Source organism: Podarcis pityusensis, assembly GCF_964106645.2.
Source record: "Podarcis pityusensis genome assembly, chromosome: 5".
Classification (NCBI taxonomy): domain Eukaryota; kingdom Metazoa; phylum Chordata; class Lepidosauria; order Squamata; family Lacertidae; genus Podarcis; species Podarcis pityusensis.
The window spans coordinates 52,029,497-52,047,842 of record NC_138032.1 but is presented as its reverse complement, the minus strand read 5'-3'; positions in this window follow the sequence as shown (position 1 = coordinate 52,047,842).

The window sequence follows — 18,346 nt, the reverse complement described above, 5'->3', positions numbered from 1 at the left end:
TGGCAAACTAGAGCTCAGAAAATAGCTTGTAAAAGATTAACTTTCATCATTTAAAATTGTTGAACCCCCCTTCGGAAGCAGGAGAAGAGGGGAGATTTTTTCGGACTGTTTAAACCTGCAGAAGTGAGTGTAAAGTAAAGTAACTTTCCACCGTCCTGATCCTGGAGCGGGGTGTCAGGACTGACGTTTTTTGAAGCTCATTGACCAGAGACAAACATTTTTGACAGATAGCTATAAGAAGAGAAACATTGATTCCATTGTTCCCCTTCGCATTTTAAAGGAACAAATATTGACAAAATATCTGAAAAAGGAAACTTTGTTGTTAGATTTGTCTTTAAAAGAAAGAACAAATAGAAGTTTTCCCCCTAGAGGGAGACTGTGAAACTGTAACCAACTCCGGGGAGCTTGCAGCTGTTACAGATTACAATCGTGGGAATAGACTTCTGACCTTGTAGGACAATGTATTCAGAAGCTCTGTTGCGTGCTTTCTGTAAAACAAATGCCCTACTGGAACAGCTACATGAGAAGACGGACTTGATGACTGATGCGATCAGAAATTTTGAACAGGCAGTGGGAAATTATACAGAGCCCACCCAGAAATTAAATCAGGAGTGTGCCCTGATAGAACAGATGAGGGAAGAGGATGTTGCTGAATCTTGAGCGCCAGAGATGAAGGGAGCTGTGGCCCAGCAGGAACATGAGCTTTTGGACTTGACAAATGAACTTGGAAAAAGCCAGATTTGGAAAGATAAAGTTTGGTTTGGTTTGGAAATGGGGGGTTGGATAGACCCCCCCCTATGCAGGGATGTTTGGACCTTTCAAGTCTGGCAATGGGCCGTGAGATGTTTGGGGTTGTGGGGGCTCTTAATTTTGGAGGGATTTTGAAACATGCTCTTAAATACCACATGGAGTTTAGTGTGGACTATGGAAAAGGGGCTGATTTGTCAAGAAGGGTCAAAAACATTGTTAAGCTGGAGTTCCCATGAGTGAAAGGAGCAGGAGACAAAGGAAAATACAGTTATAAATATGAAGAAGAGCTGAGGAAGGGACATGGAAGAGACTTAAGGGCCTCGAATACAAGGTTACCAGGTTAATGCGCTAGATCGATGGGATAATAAGGACTGACAAAACCCGGGACCAGGAGGAAGGGATGCTGGATGAAGACTGGATTGTTTTTATTTCTTTTTTTACTACTAGGATTGTTTTATAAAATTGATGAATGTTAGAAAAATGTTGGAACGAAATTACTTGGCTTTAGCAAAAATGTTTAAAGAATTATGCAAGAATATTATGGTTATGAGAAGTTGGTAAAAATAAGATTTAAGTTTTAAGCTTTAAGGTTCTTTATAGTAGGATAAGATTAAAACTATCACAATAATGATACTCATCTTCTCAGGTTAGAGAAATTGCACTTTGAATATTTGCTGAAGAAGTATGATCCTATCAAAACAAAAGTACTACCTTGCGGGGAGATGTGTAGACTGGACACCACAAATGTGCATTCATTTTGTGAAAAGAGAATTGTCCAGCAAAGGCCATTGTACCTCTCCCATGCACTCTGATAGCACCTTCTGTTCTGTCCTGATGCTCCTCCTCTTCTTTTTCTTAACTGTATAACTAGTATGCCAAAATAAAAATGAGAATAACATTTAACAAAGGTATTTGATTTTCCCAGTAGTGATGTATGGAAGTGACAGCTGGACCATAAAAAAGGCTTATCGCCGAAGAATTGATGCTTTTGAATTATGGTGCTGGGGAGACTCTTGAGAGTCCCATGGACTGCAAGAAGATCAAACGCATCCATTCTTAAGGAAATCAACCCTGAGTGCTCACTGGAAGGACAGATCCTGAAGCTGAGGCTCCAATACTTTGGCCACCTCATGAGAAGAGAAGACTCCCTGGAAAAGACCCTGATGTTGGGAAAGATGGAGGGCACAAGGAGAAGGGGACGACAGAGGACGAGATGGTTTGACAGTGTTCTTGAAGCTACCAGCATGAGTTTGACCAAACTGCGGGAGGCAGTGGAAGACAGGAGTGCCTGGCGTGCTCTGGTCCATGGGGTCACGAAGAGTCAGACACGACTAAACGACTAAACAAGAACAATTTGATGGTGCTGTTTAGAAAATTCAAAATATATTCCAGGCACAGCTTTTAGTCTTTCTTGATGCTAAATCTGGGTAGTATTTTATTTTATTTTTTGTTCCACTGACATCAAGCCTTGGCTATCAGCCCAGGAACATAGAGAAAGAATTGCTGCAGTGAGTCAGATGCATGGTCTACTGAGTACAGTAACCTTACACCTGTAAACTGAGAGAGAATATTAGCAGAGTTGCCTGAGAAGTCCCTCTGGGGAGAACCATCCCCCCACCGCAGGATGACATGACAGCAGCAAATGAAGACAATGCTTTCCCCTTCGCTCTCTGGCAGGAGAGATTGCAGTGAAGTCCATTTGGGACACTAGCAGAGAGGTTTCCCCTCCTCCACTTCCAGATCTGCAGGACTCCCTGTCAAGGACACGCAGCTCAGGGCATGCAGCTGTTAGGATATTTCCGTTCCACCTTAAAAGGGAGCAGGATGTTTGTGTCACAGCCTGCGTATTTCCTGTTCACAGGATGTTTCTGTTGTGTCTATGCTTTCGTTTCTCTCTGTGTGTCTGAGACACTGAAGCTGGCAGTCATGTTTTCTTTGTTCTGACCAACGCTGAATAAACTTGTAAATAATGCACTCCTGCGTGAATCTTTCGCTGTGTGAATTCTGCTGATAGAGCGTGCATCAGCTCTGGAATGTGGCAAGCTAGTTCTGGAGCTCGTGTCGCTAATTGCTGATACTGTATCTATGGGAGATCGATGGTCGCAACGGAGACGACGTGGAGTCATGATGGACTTTGACTCCCTGGCAGTATCCCAACAACAGGTTATGGGCCCAGATTCACGGCACTTACAGGAGAGTAAGACTGCGAGAGAGGTATGTGGGGAGAAAGCGAAAGTGAGGCTTTTCGTTGCCATGGCAGAGTCTCTTTGAACTCCGGCCGGCTAATTGGCCTGGGAGTCGAGCCAAGCAGAACTCAAGATTTATGAGCTGCCGAGATAAGAAGTCTCTGAAGTGAATAAAGCTCACGGCTCAAGTAAAACCCTGGAATGGAGTTTTTACAAGCTTCTGAAGCTGCTCGGTGCCCAAAGTTAAATGGGCACAATTATGAGACCTGGGCTGTGTGGTGTGAGAGTTTGTTGCGACAGTTTGGAGTGTGGCATACTGTGTGTGAAGCCCCTCCAGTTCCTCTGACAGATAGATGGAGGGCCCAAGATTCAAAGTCCATAGACGAAATAGTCTTGTCCGTCTCTCTGGAGGAAATTGCTACGCTAGCTGGCAATGCAACATCACATCAGATGTGGAAAGCTTTGAAAGTAGCCCATCAGCCAATCATCCCAGCCCAGAGTTTAACTGCGTCGGAGGTCCTGGCTGTTTCCCAGAATGCGAGTGAATGCAGGGATGCTGAGGGCACCGGTTGCAAACTGCAGGGGGAGCTGACTGTGATGTCATCCCAGGCAGCATTCCAGCTTCCAGGGGGAGCCAAGGAGTCAGCAGCTGAGAGCTGTGTTTCTCATGGGAGCCAAGGTCATCCTCACAGATACCAGAAGGCCAGAAGTAAACAGAGACAGTTGCCTGCAGATGGCCCGAAACAGAAGGGGGGTGAAGAGCCCACGCCAGTGGAAAACAAGGCTTTGTTTGCTGGCACAGCTTCACCAAAGGCTAAAGGCAAGTCTGATGGCCAGGAGCAGGGGGGCAAGCAGCAAAAGCCCACGCCGGTGGAAGACAAGGTTTTGCTTGCTGGAAAAGCTGCTCCAAAGGCCAAGGCCAGATTTATTGTAGATTCTGGATGCACCCGCCATCTGGCAAAAGATAAGCATCTGTTTATCTCCTTCACGCCTCAAGACGGAGAGATCCACCAGGCTGATGGAAAGACGTACGAATCGCAGGAGAAGGGACTGTGAGACTGGCAAGTCTGCACACAACCATCAAAGATGTACTTTATATTCCAGGTGCTGCAGACAATTTGCTCAGTGTCCCACAGCTGACTGGGCGTGGCTTTGAGATTTCCTTCAAGAGGAGCGTCTGTGTCATCAGGAAAGGCAAAGAGGACATTTTGCATGCAAAGTTTATAGATGGATTGTTCTGTATAACTTATGATGACAATGGTGCTGTTGTGTCTAATGTTGATTCTTGTTGTGTTGCACAAACTAACAAAGTTCTTCATGCAGGATGCATTCATGAGGCACATCGAAGATTTTGTCACATGTCTTGGCAAGCGCTGGCCAAGATGCCTGGATTGGTTCAGGGTTTGAACCTCAAACCCTGTAAGTTTCACATGAAATGTGTATCTTGTGCAGAAAACAAGGTGAAGGTTGCTCCAAAAGGCAAGGAGTCTAGCAGGCAGGCTTCCAAACCCTACCAGCTAGTCCACGCAGACCTGGTTGGTCCACTTGCGCCCTCTTTGGGTGGAGCAAGGTACTTCATGGTTCTAATTGATTCTTTTTCCAGGTACATTCATGTGTTTATGCTCGAGCAGAAATCACAAGCGTTTCCTAGGTTCAAGGCATTCTGTGCTTGGTTGGAGAATGTTCATAGTAAGCGTATCGGCTGTTTGTTTACTGATCGAGGCGGGGAGTTCACTTCTCAGCAGTTTAAAGCTTTCCTGACTGAGAAGGGAGTCCAGCATAGCCTCTCAAGTCCTGGAACCCCATGGGAGGTTTGTGAGCAAGCAAAGCAAACATTGCTTCAAGGCATGAAAACCTTGTTGCATGATGCCAATCTCTCTGAGAAGTTTTGGGGGGAGTCTTTGAACTCGTATGTTTACACTTTTAACAGGAGATTGTCATCACCTATTGGTTGTACTCCCTATGAGAAGATGTTTGGTAAGCAACCTTACGTCAAGCACATGAGAATCTTTGGTTCTGACATGTGGGTACACACCCCACAGAGCAACAAGCTTGGGAAGCGTGGGGCACATGGTTTGTTCATGGGGTACGAAAAAGGTGCATACAGGGTATGGATGACTGATTCTAAGTCCATTAAGTTCACAAAGAGTGTTGAGTACAATCCTAAGTGGGGGGGAAATGTGGGAATTTTCCAGAGTTACCCAGAGGAAGATGAAGATGATGTGAAAAAAGCAGATAATGTTGAGGAAGCTGAGGATGATGATGATGATCAGAGTTCGGATTCCAGCTCAGTGGGCGGCGCTGCTGCTGATGTCAGCGACAGTGATGACACAGCAGACTACAAGAGCGCAAAGGCCTCAGTCAGACCATCTGATGCGTCTGACAATGAACTGGAAGAACCACTGTTCACCATTGGTCACTTTTCTCCTAAGAAGGAGGAGATGAGTCCAGAAGACTTGCGTCTAGTACGCAGATCTGAAAGGGCGATGAAGGGCAAACCTCCAAAGAGATTTGCTGATGAGTTTGCTAAGACAGCTACTGCTGTTCTTAGTAGCTCAGAGAAGGTATGGGAACCTTCAAGCTTCAAAGAGGTTCAGGAGTTAACCTCTAAAGATGCTGAGCCTTGGCTTAATGCCATGAAGGCTGAAGTTGATTCCTTGAACAGGAACCAAACTTGGGAACTGGTACCGGTAGTCCCAGGAATGAGACTGGTTGGCAGCAAATGGGTCTTCAAGGCCAAGACAGACCAGAATGGCAAGGTTGTCAGACACAAAGCCAGATTGGTTGCCAGAGGTTTTTCACAGGTACCAGGACAGGATTACCACGAGACCTACTCACCCACCGTCAAGTATGAGAGCATTCGGCTGATGCTCAACATTGCTGCAGAGGAGAAACTGCATGTTTCCCATCATGACATTAATACAGCTTTTTTGTACAGGATTTTGGGGGAGGAGCTGTATATGCTTCCACCTGACGGGATGCAGATACAGAAGGGAATGGTCTGTAAACTGCGGAAATCCTTATATGGTCTCAAGCAGAGTGCCAGGTGTTGGAACACAAAACTCACTGAGACATTGCTTTCTCTAGGTTTTCACCAGGGCAAAGCTGATCCATGTGTGTTTGTCAAGGAGGAGGGGCAAAACAAACTGTATTGTTTATGTTTTGTTGATGATCTTCTGATGTTTTGGAAGAATCAGGCTTTGCACCAAAGCACCCTCGCTCAACTGAAGGAGCACTTTGACATGAAGGATCTTGGTGAGGTATCCAACTATCTTTCTCTGCAGGTGGAGAGGGACCAAGCAGGTAATTTTCTGGTACACCAAACACAGAAAATTGCTGATGTATTAACCAGGTTGAATTTGGTTGATGCAAACCCAGCAGACACACAGATGGTGACAGGTTACCAGGTAGATAGTACTGCTGAAGCGTTTTCTGACACTACGCTGTACAGATGCATTCTAGGCAAGTTGAATTTCATTGCTAGATGCTCAAGACCTGACATAGCTGTAAGCTGTAACCTGCTTAGCAGACATGCCAACAATCCTACTGTTCAGGATTGGAAAGCTCTGAAGTGCATAGCCCGCTATTTGAAAGGGACTTTGCACTACAGGCTGAGGTTCACCAGTCAGAAGACTGGAGGTCTTGAAATCTTTGCAGATGCAAGTTTTGGAAGTGACACCACTTCTGGAGTATGCTACATGTACAACCACTGTCTGTTTGACTGGCTGTGCAAAAAGCAGACGACAGTGAGCCTAAGTTCCTGTGAAGCAGAACTCAATGCTCTGTCATTTTCACTCATGGATTGTGAATGGTTGATGCAACTGTTTAAGGACATCAGAGTTTCTGTGAAATGTCCTATACAAGTGTATCAAGACAATAGATCCTGTTTGGCTTTGCTGAACTCAGAGAGTTGCAAGCAAAGAACCAAGTACTTGCAGATTAAGCTACATCGTGCAAGAGAGTGTATTGAGAAAGGACTCATTCAGGTGTCCTACATGGCAGGAAATGAAATTCCTGCTGATCTGTTGTCTAAGGTTGTTAACAGAGAACAACTTAAGGTTTATGTACAGAGGTTGCAATTGGTTTGAACCACAGGTACCACAGGTTACACGGAAAGGGGGAGGATGTTAGGATATTTCCGTTCCACCTTAAAAGGGAGCAGGATGTTTGTGTCACAGCCTGCGTATTTCCTGTTCACAGGAAGTTTCTGTTGTGTCTATGCTTTCGTTTCTCTCTGTGTGTCTGAGACACTGAAGCTGGCAGTCATGTTTTCTTTGTTCTGACCAACGCTGAATAAACTTGTAAATAATGCACTCCTGTGTACATCTTTCACTGTGTGAATTCTGCTGATAGAGCATGCATCAGCTCTGGAATGTGGCAAGCTAGTTCTGGAGCTCGTGTCGCTAATTGCTGATACTGTATCTATGGGAGATCGATGGTTGCAACGGAGACGACGTGGAGTCATGATGGACTGTCTCCCTGGCAGTATCCCAACAGCAGCTCAGGACTGTCATTCTTCGGACACAAAATCCAATCTTACAGATTCGCAAGCTGCCTTACTGCATTTAGCCGAAGCATATTCGTGGCCTCCGTCTCTAGACAAATTCATTGCCAACTTTTCCTTTTGCGGTTCTTCTCTCTCTCCCCCCAGCCCCAATATAAGTAAAGCAACCAGCAGGTGACTGGGCAGCAGTGCAGTCTCATTCATATTTCTGGTGCGACAACAAAATGTGACACTTAAAAGGAACCAAAAAGGAAATTATCATTACTGGATCTGATTGAGAGACACATATATGAAAGTGGACAGTGATTCTGTAGTGTATGTGAGTATTAATTCCACCATATGCACATTCTGCATCTTGAAAGTTGTCAAAAAACCCTTTTTTAATATTGGAGAAAGTTGGTGTTCTTAAAAAAAAGCAAAAAGCTGCTAATTCGCAATATGGGAAGTTGCCTTACACTGAGTCAGGCCACTGGTTCATCTAGTTTAGTAATCTGACCACAGCATCTTGGACCTGCTGAAGTTTCTGAAGACTTTCCAAAGACAGCTACACATATAGCATGTAACTAAGGCATGTATCACCAGATCAGACATCTCCAGGAAACGCTGCAGCTTGTGCACTTTTAACTGGATTTTATGGTTGGCCAAGAGCAAAATTGTGAAACACCCTGAAACTTAGTGCAATATGGCCTTTTAACCTCAGGCTTTATAACCAATGATAATAAAGCCACAGAGTACAAACTGATCTTTAGTTATGCTTGAGGACAGTTGGTGCAGGACGAGGAGACCATGCTTTGAGATATAATAATTATGTGGCAGCTTTCCAGTGGTTCCACACTACGGAGTACCCTGGGCACATTGGAAAAAGCAAGCTTCACATGTTCTGTGTCTCATTCAATTTCTTCAAAGCATTGAGCATTTCTCTTTTGACTGCCAGCAACCTGTCCTTGATTTCTCCTAGAGCAAAAAGTGTGGACTGCATCTGTCTAACCTCAGACGCATCCCAATGAAATCAGTGAACTTAATTTAGTCAAGAGTCATGACTAACTTGATTTCAGTGGCCATGTTTGGAATATGACTATGTCAGGTATAGCCCTACAACCTTAGGCTCTATTTGCTATTTAGTAAAATGCTGACTTGAGGAAACAAGCTTCTTAAAAGGAGTAATTAGTTTTTACAGTTTTTAAACTAATTCACTTAGAAATAACATTATAGTAAAAAGAATTAGAAAAGTAGAAGCTACCAAGTGTTTGCAGAAGGTAGAAGCAAGAAGAAGAAGAAGAAGAAGAAGAAGAAGAAGAAGAAGAAGAAGAAGAAGAAGAGAAAGACAGGAGTGCCTGGCGTGCTCTGGTCCATGGGAGTCGGACACAAAGAGTTGGACATGACTAAATGACTAAACAACAACAACAAGGAGTCTCAAAGTGGCTAACAATCTCCTTTCCCTCCCTCCCCCACAACAAACACTCTGTGAGGTGAGTAAGGCTGAGAGACTTCAGAGAAGTGGAGAAGTGTAACTAGCCCAAGGTCACCCAGCAGCTGCATGTGGAGGAGTGGAGACACTAGCCCAGCTCACCAGATTACGAGTCTACCGCTCTTAATCATTACACCACACATACAAAAGAGAAGACTCATATTCCATCCCTAATCTTTTTTTTGTTTTAATCGTTTTAATGTTCTACATTTCCAGTTTCCCAGACTCATCATTCCCGTTCATTTCACGGCAATGGTGATTGGCTAGTGTTAACTCCTAACTCTAGTACGGCAATTATTTTAAAACTCTTCTCTGGATCTCACACCTCCTTTCCCTAGGTCACAGGTACTATCATCAGGGCCGTCTTAAGATATCCGGCGCTGTGGTGCAAAGCTTCCTCCAGTGCCCCCCCCGCGTTTCCCAAAGTTGTTGACGACCTTATTTTAGGGAGGACGGTGCTGCCGGTGGGGCTGCAGGAGGCAGGCAGTGGCTGGAGGGCAGCTCCTCTGGTGGGGAAGAGGCGGAGGCTGGATGCGGTGCCTCCTGGCTCAGCTGGACGCTTCGTGCCGCGGTGGCCATGGCAGACGGAGGTTCCGGGTGCGGTGCTGCTTTGGCGGGGCATGGCGGAGGTGCACGAGGGTGGCGAGCTGATGCTGGGAGGTGCCACGTCCCGCCTCCACCTCTTCCCTGGTGCCCTCCAGAACTTGGTGCCCTGGCGCCCCGCGTCTCTAGCCTCTATGGGTATCTGACCATCATTCCCCTGACTATCATTCCCTTTCATGCTCACAGAAAGCCCATTGAAAATGTCAAAATTCTGTTTCTTTCTTCACCTTGGCTTTGCTACCTGCAAGGTGTGCTGCTCTCTTTTAATGGGGTTGTGAGTTAGGGATGGTACAGGCTGCAAGTTGTCCCCTTCTTTTCTCCTTAGAGGTGCCTAGAAAGGAAGAGGTCTCAGTTCTGATCACACTAGGTGGATATTAGGCAATGACCACATATGCAGTACTGGCACCTCTTTTTGGTTGTTAAAAAGTGTGGCACTTACTGTAACAACTTTATGGAGAGTACCGACACCTATTTTTCTAGAAAAAAAAGCACTGCTCATGACTGATAACACATGTTTCTGTCCAGCCCTTGTAGAGATAGCAAAGCAATGGAAGAAAATTACCTTCATCATATACCCACAGGAGCATGTGGGAAACCAATATTCCATGTTGCTGTGCAACCAAGTTCTTCTGCTATGCTGACCTAAAAATCTTAGGGAGGAGCAAATAAATAAGAGTTGCTTTCTGGGAGATAGTGCATTCATGTGGTCATGCTAAGCAGTACTCCAGTTTATCATCATGTACACACCAGATCATTAGCCTCAATGCCCAACCTGCAATACAGCACTAATAATACCTCATTGCCTTACAGGACTCAACTATGTAAAACTCATTGAGACTTGAAAAGTGTCATATGCCAAATGTTGCTTATAAGAAAGAAATCATGGTCCTTGAAAAAGGATGAAATCTAAGGTGGTATTCAACTCAGTTTTGCTCAGAGTAGATCTGTAGAAATTAATTTAATTATGCTCATTAATTTAGTGGATCTGCTCTGAGTAAAATGGAGTTGAATGCCACCCGTAATGTTTACCCTGCTCATGGGACATTAAACATTTCACAATTATAATATTTTCAACACCCTTCCATAGATTTAATACTGCGATCCCATGCAAATTTACTCCCAAGTAAGTCTCATTGTTTTAAGTGGTGCTTACTCCCAGATATGTATGTATAGGATTGCAGCCTTAGTCAGAGAGTGGAATAGAGATCACATTGCAACAGCAGATGCACTGAACAGCTGGTGAGGAGGTGGTGTTAAGGCCTACAAATCTCTAGTATAAAATTAAACACAGACAACTACCTTGATTTTAGCAAAGGCGGTCGGGAGGATAGCAAGCCTTTCGATAACCTCCCAGGTTCTATGTGGGATCGGAGGCTTGTTGAAGAGAAGATTGGGATGATACAGTAGCTTTTTTGGCTCTACTTTATTTGGCAATAGCCGTGCACTATTACTATGAGGCATTGCATGGCTGCTAACAGCGGTCTCCTGGGCAGACTTAGAAATGCTCCTCATCCAAACAGCCATTGACAGTGTGGGGTGAGACAAGGACGAAGCTTAAAAGGGATGCAGGTGCACAGGCCAAAATGGATTAGCCTGGCTGATAACACTGTTCACCCAAAAGGATTTCCCCATGCATTAATATCTCTAAGCCACGAGCCTGCTTTTAGGCTGAGCAAAGTGGGACGAGAAAGGGGAAGAGAAACAACCTGCTCTCAGTGAAAGCAAGGGCAACAGACTTCTGTCTTAACAGCCTCTCTGCTTTGGAGCTCAGGATGTTGTTTCACTTGCTGTCCACTTCGATTGCCACAGCTGCTGGCTTATGAAAGTCCCTCTGTGCTAACTTTGCACAGGAGTCTGGGGAAAGAGGTGAAGCCAGTTGCACAACATTCTCTTGCTGATTCTTATGCACAAATCAGATGAGACTTGTGTAAGGGGACTTACAGGGTAAGGATGCCAGATGGGGAATGCCGCCGCCAAGTCATTGATACTTCTTTTTCAAATGCAGCTTTCCCCTTTAAGATATGTCAAGGTGCTGTGGGAAAGAATTAGGGTCCTGCTTATGTATATTTAAAGGGAATATCCAAGTTTGAAACACGTGTCCATTTTCGTAAACAATTATGTTACAGGATGCAGGCTTGGTCTGGATGTCACCTTAGGTTTCCTCTAACCCTGTGGTTTTATATCTGTAAGATGGGATTCTGTGGGGAAGAGGCTGCAAAAGTAGTCTTTTTGATAAGTTGATGGTTCTAACAAGTTCTGCTAAGTATATATTTGCATGAGTAAATAGTAGGCCAAGTACAGGTGTGTTCCTATAGGAATTACTAGTGCAATATGATTCCAGGAGAAGGGGGCAGGTCTTCCTCCCCTCTAGGTGGAGGCAATGTCATTCTCAGTGGGTGACTAAAAGGCCAAGGGCCAGTCTCATCTTGCCTCTTGTGTTTCTGGAACTGGGAAACACAGACGACTTACTTGTGCTGAGTCTGAAGACAGGGCTTTGCCCGGCCACTTCAGCACAATGAGGGAGCAAGAGTGTTGATGTTCTGAGCCCTTACATTTCATGCTCATGTGCAAATAAAGCCATATATCTCAAATACAACTGAGTCTCTAGTGACCTTAATTTCAAGGAAACAAAACAAGAGATATGCACTCGCACCCTCAAATCTCTCACTGTTCAGAGATTGGGAAGCATGCAGTGCTTTTAGTCTAGAAAAAATGTGCCGGTATTTACTATGATGTTGTTATGGTAAGTGCCACACTTTTAACGAGTGCTTTTCTTCTGGGGGGGAGGGTGCTGGTACTGTGTACCCTTGAGTACCCCCAGAAAAAAGCACTGAATACATGTAAAAATATGTAAAGGTAAAGGTAAAGGGACCCCTGACCATTAGGTCCAGTTGTGGCCGACTCTGGGGTTGCGGCGCTCATCTCACTTTATTGGCTGAGGGAGCCGGTGTACAGCTTCCGGGTCATGTGGCCAGCATGACTAAGCCGCTTCTGGCGAAACCAGAGCAGCGCATGGAAACGCTGTTTACCTTCCCGCCGGAGCGGTACCTACAGTGGTGCCTCACAAGACGAAATTAATTCGTTCCGCAAGTTTTTTCGTCTAGCGAATTTTTCGTCTTGCGAAGCACCAAAATCCCATAGGAATGCATTGAAATTCAATTAATGCGTTCCTATGGTCAAAAAAAGTCCAAACAAAGCCAAATTTGGTACAACAAGAGTTTATTAAGTGCTCTTTAAAGTCACACATACTGTAAAGAGCATTTCAAAAATTGAAGGAACAATAAATTAAGTTTCTAAACATGACAGAAAAACATTTAAAAATCAACAAAGTGTACAGTACATTTTCTAAGACTCTGGGGGACAACTCGAAGAAGGTTCCTCTTCCACTCTTTGCTTCTTGCTGAAGAACCCCCTCCTCAACTGTTCCCCCAGCCACCCACCACACAGAAATTCAAATCCAGAATTTTTTTAAAAAAAACAGCAGAGTGGCCCAATGGTCACAGAAAATCATAAAAATGCAGAAAAAAACCACACAAGCTTCCAGATTCTTGCAAACCCCTCCTCAACTGTTCCCCCAGCCACCCACCACACAGAAATTCAAATCCAGAATTTTTTTAAAAAAACAGCAGAGTGGCCCAATGGTCACAGAAAATCATAAAAATGCAGAAAAAAACCACACAAGCTTCCAGATTCTTGCAAACCCCTCCTCAACTGTTCCCCCAGCCACCCACCACACAGAAATTCAAATCCAGAATTTTTTTAAAAAAACAGCAGAGTGGCCCAATGGTCACAGAAAATCATAAAAATGCAGAAAAAAACACACAAGCTTCCAGATTCTTGCAAACCCTCCCCAACACCAAGTCCTTGAATTCCAAACACCCCAACCCAAAATCCAAAAACCCCCCAAAAAGTTTTAAAAGTTTAACTTACCAAATGGCTGCAAAAGAAGTTTTGGAAAAGCTTCAAAAATCACCAAAGTCTTCAAAAACCTCAAAAAAGGCTACCACACCGCGTTCTATGAGTTGCTCCTCGAAGTCAAGTCGCAACTGTATTAACGGTGTTAAGAAAAAGGAAACAAACTTGCAAGACGTTTTCGTTTTTCGTCTTGCGAAGCAAGCCCATAGGGAAATTCGTCTTGCAAAGCAGCTCAAAAAACGCAAAACCCTTTCGTCTAGCGAGTTTTTCGTCTTGCGAGGCATTCGTCTTGCGGGGCACCACTGCATTTATCTACTTGCACTTTGCCATGCTTTTGAACTGCTAGGTTGGCAGGAGCAGGGACCACACAACGGGAGCTCACCCTGTTGCGGGGATTCAAACCTCCGAAAGGTCGGCAAGTCCTAGGCTCTGTGGTTTAACCCACAGCACCACCAGCGTCCCGTAAAAATATGTACAGAAGTTTAAATGTTTCATAAAAAGCAGCAAGGGTGGGCATGTATGCATTGCCAACAATAGGAAAGAGGAAATTCATCACTCCCAGAAGAGAACAGATTTGCATAAATTTAGCATAAGGCGGCATGAACTATTGTCAATCACTAGTTTAAGCCTTCCAGAGTTCTTCGCCCCATGTGACTACCACTGCATGAGTGGAAGCATGGCAATGCTCTCTGGCTGACCTCACCGCTCCTTCATTATCATTGTCACCTCTCCCAGAGCTCTCTCACTTGTTGGGGCTGAACCTCTGCAGCAGGGAGCCAGTTCTAGTCCTGAAAGCTTCTTGCATGATCTAGAACCCCAGAATATTAGGATTCTAAACTGTTTGGGAGCCTACATGTATAGAAAAGCCTTGCTGCAGAAGTTAACTTCCAGTGCATGGAGGGCTGTGGGAGTGGTGGGGTATCTGTGTCCCTCTAAATATTTGTTGGATTCCAAATCTCATCAGCCAGCATGGCCAATGGTTAGGGATGATGGGACCTGTAGTCCAACATTGTTTCTCAGCCCTGGGCTAGAGGGAGGCATTAAATAGAAGGATGAGAAAATATGTGTGTTTTGGCTAAGGTTTGGTTTTGTGCCTGTGCTTCAAAATAGAATTTAGTGTATTTTTGGCAATGAGGTGTGGGTGCTGTTTGAATCATAAGGTGGCTGGCTGCCATGTCACTATATTTGGTTTCAATAAAAAATCATTGGTTTGCGTTTCTGCCCTACATTGAGTATTTGCATCTTTAAGATTTCAGCCATTGGAAAGACATTTGTGTCTCCCCACACTGTGCTCCCCCCCCCCTTAACCAGCAATAGTGGTGGTTTCTCTGCTCTACCTCCTCATTGCCTCGCCTCACCCTGAGAAAAGGCCAAGGGGATCCTTCAGAATGAGACCTTCTGGCCAAAGTGGCCAGAAGGATACCAGAGTTGCTCCCGCAGTTTGTCATGGAAGCTAGAAAGGCTGTTTTAAACTCAGGGTGATGTGTGTGTGTGTGTGTGTGTGTGTGTGTGTGTGTGTGTGTGTATATATATATATATGCCAAGTTAATAATGAAGTGAGCAGAGGATCTGGGGAACACCAGTGTCCTCACTCCTCCTCCATCCTAAGATAACTGTCTCACTCTGCCATATTTTGGACTGGCCCTGTCCAAGGATGATAGCCATTGTATTCCAGCAACATCTGGAGGGCTGTAGGTTCCCCACCTCTGCTTTGTGATTGAGATGCCTTTTTTTTTTTTTTTTTTACTACCACCACAGCATGTAGCTTAGGCAACAGTTCTTCCTGCATACTTAAGCACCAGCTCTTTATTCCTTTCCAGGCTTTTATTATGCATGTTTATCTGCAGACCTCTCTTCCTGTGCCTTTAATCATCCTGCTTCCTCAAACTCTCCGGAGAACAAATAGAGGGGTGTGTGTGTTTATAAGCTGAATAATGGATGAACACCATGCTGCATTTACTGTGCTGTGTTTCCAGCTAAAGTACATTATTTCTACATGGCACCATGCTGCAAGACCTATGTTTAAAGCTAATGAGCCATAGATTAGCATCTCGGAAAGTCAATTAACACAACTGTCTCTCTTGCTCTCGCTCTCTCTCCCCCCCCCCTTCATTAGCTCATATTTATATATTATTAATACAGAAAAATACGTGGGCTCCTTCTGTGGTGCATATAATACCTGTGCTATTGCTGAGCTGTGGACAAAATAAATCATGTTAATGGCCCTGAATATTAATCCCAGAAGTGTGGCAACTTTGAAATCAAAGAGTTGTAAGTTGCTTCTGGTAAGTAATCAAACTGCCACAGTAAACATAGCTGTTGATTTAGTTTAGCTCCACACACTTTGCTTGACTGGGCTTCACATTCCTGGCTTTCTGCTGATCTCATATAATGTAAATGTAATAGTCCCTAACTATACATGTAATGTGATTAGCAAAGGAAAAAACTTAAGAGCCCTGTTGAACAGGCCAAAGGTTCATCCTGGTCTCACAGTGGCCCAGGAGAAGCCTGCATGGAGGACCAAGAACAACAACACTTTCCTCACTTGTGATTCCCAACGACTGGTATTCAGAGGCATATTGCCTTCAATAGTGGGGATAAAAACACAGCCATCCTGGCTAGTGGCGATTGATAGCCTTTTTCTCCTTATGTTTGTCTAAGCCTCTTTAAAGACATCCACGTTGGTGGCCATCACAATCTCTTGTGAGGGCAAATTCCCCAGTTTATTTATGCGCTATGTAAAGTATAAAAGTACTTTATTTTTTCCTTAATCTTCCAACTTTCCTGCGTCATTGGAGAGGGCAAGTTTCTACTGCTCCCTATCCATCTTCTCCACACAAAAGACACAATGGAAAAAAGTAGCTTGCTAAAAGACACATAGTTGGAAATCTGCCAGTGTTTATGTTGCAAGATGAATCTATGTGTTGGGAATCAGAAATACTTGGTGTACAAAAATAACAAATCGGAATTAAAGTTGCTACCTATCTGTGACAATTGCCTTAGCTCCCTTTAAAACACACACAGAGAGAGAGAGAGAGAGAGAGAGAGAGAGAGAATGAATAAGAGGACAAAAAGCCATCTGCCCAGTCTCCTCCTCTTTGCAGCAATGTGTCCTGCATTATCTGGCCAGGTTGGATCTATTCACATCCCTTAATGTCATTTTTTTTGTCCATGTGCCACATGCCAATTGCATCCTGATATGTTATGTGACACTGGAGGGCTAGACAGCTGCACCTGTCAGCAATTTCAGCCTCCCTTCCATAAAGTGGTTATGCAAAAGCAGGGTTGCCAGATCCAGTTTCAAAAACAAGAGCTCTTGTGTTGGAAATAAAGAACACACATTATGTTAGGTTGAAATACGGGGTTGTGAACTGAGGGTAGTCATTCAAAACAAAGGAAATACTTTATAATTTCAGTGTTGATATGCCTCTGAATGCCAAGTACTGAGGGGTAAGATATAGGAGAGGGTAGTTGCCTTCATGTGCTTCTGTGCTTCCCAGAAGGTCCTAGGACTAGGGCTGTATACATACCCAAGTGCTAATGAGTGTGTGCATTACGTACATCAAATTTTTTCATGTGTGATTTTGCATATGTATGTCCACACATGAGCCCTTTCAATTAAAATCATCATCTCATTGTTTTCCATCAATGGAAAACAAACACATCAAACACAAGGGGGCAGTTCCATCAAACACAAGGGGGCAGTGTTCAATGGGATGTATTTGAAATATGTGTTCCCACCCACCCTGAATATTTCTCTACCAGACCTGTGCAAAACAGTGAGTTCATTTTGGGCATGCATCCTTTTGCCGGTGCAGGTACTTTCTTTCTTTCTTTATTCAAATTTTGTGGAACACCAGACTTGCTCAGAACAGCTGCAGCCCACTGAGGGTGTTTGGTGATGGATGGCACCCAACAAAACATTGCCAGACGTATTTTTAAAAAACAAAAACAAAAAACCCCCACCCCCACAATGCATTGCAGTACGTTGATGGGGGGGGCAGGTCAGACTCCCACCTATCCCCGCCCTGGATCCATCCCCAAAACAATTCAGAAGACATGTCTGAGAGTTTTTAAAAGGGTTTTTTAAAAGTCAATTTTATCTTAAAAGTATTTATTATTTTATTTCAACAATGTAGAAGTGCATTGTGCAGTAAGGTCACAAAGGACACAATATTATCAATTCTTTGTACAGTGTGATTAAATTTAGACTCTTGATTAATTGACCTATCTCTAGGTAACTTATCAGGTAACTTGAGGTGTGATATCACCACCTGTCTTTTTAACTGAGCAAGGGTTTGGGGGAAGGAGAAGGCCAAAACTGAATGTGCGCTGGCTGGAACAGGCTGCATCGAGACAAAGATGGAGACATGACTGGCTGCTTTAGACCCAAGCTTGCTCAAGCTATGATAGAAGCAATGAGAGCCACTATTGGAGTGTAATGTTCTGCACTTCCTCCATCAAAACTCAGGTTGTAAATATGTATAAAACAAACCTTTATTCTCAAAGACACTAGTCTCAGGTTTGCCTCAAAGACAAACTCTGGGTAAGTGCCAAGACCCCGGAATCTTGCTGTTGCTCAGCTTTTTCAAGTAGGTGCTGTTTGGACTGAAATCTTAAAGCATCACTCAGAGACATGTAGTTTTTCATACCATCCAATAACCATTATTTTAGAGGAAAAGAAGGACAACAGTGACTCTGAATAATTTATATTCCATTGCACTTTTGAATCTGGATAACATTAATGGAAAACCTGAAAACCTGTGTTTTTATTGTTTCCCTTTAGCATCATGAAATCTGTGCCTAATTCAATTGCATTGTGTAACTGGTCCGTAAACAGCATATATGAAGCAATATACAAGTTTTGTGTGTTTAAAACAAGGTTAAAGGCCTTGTTTTAAAAAGGTAAATAAAGGCAAC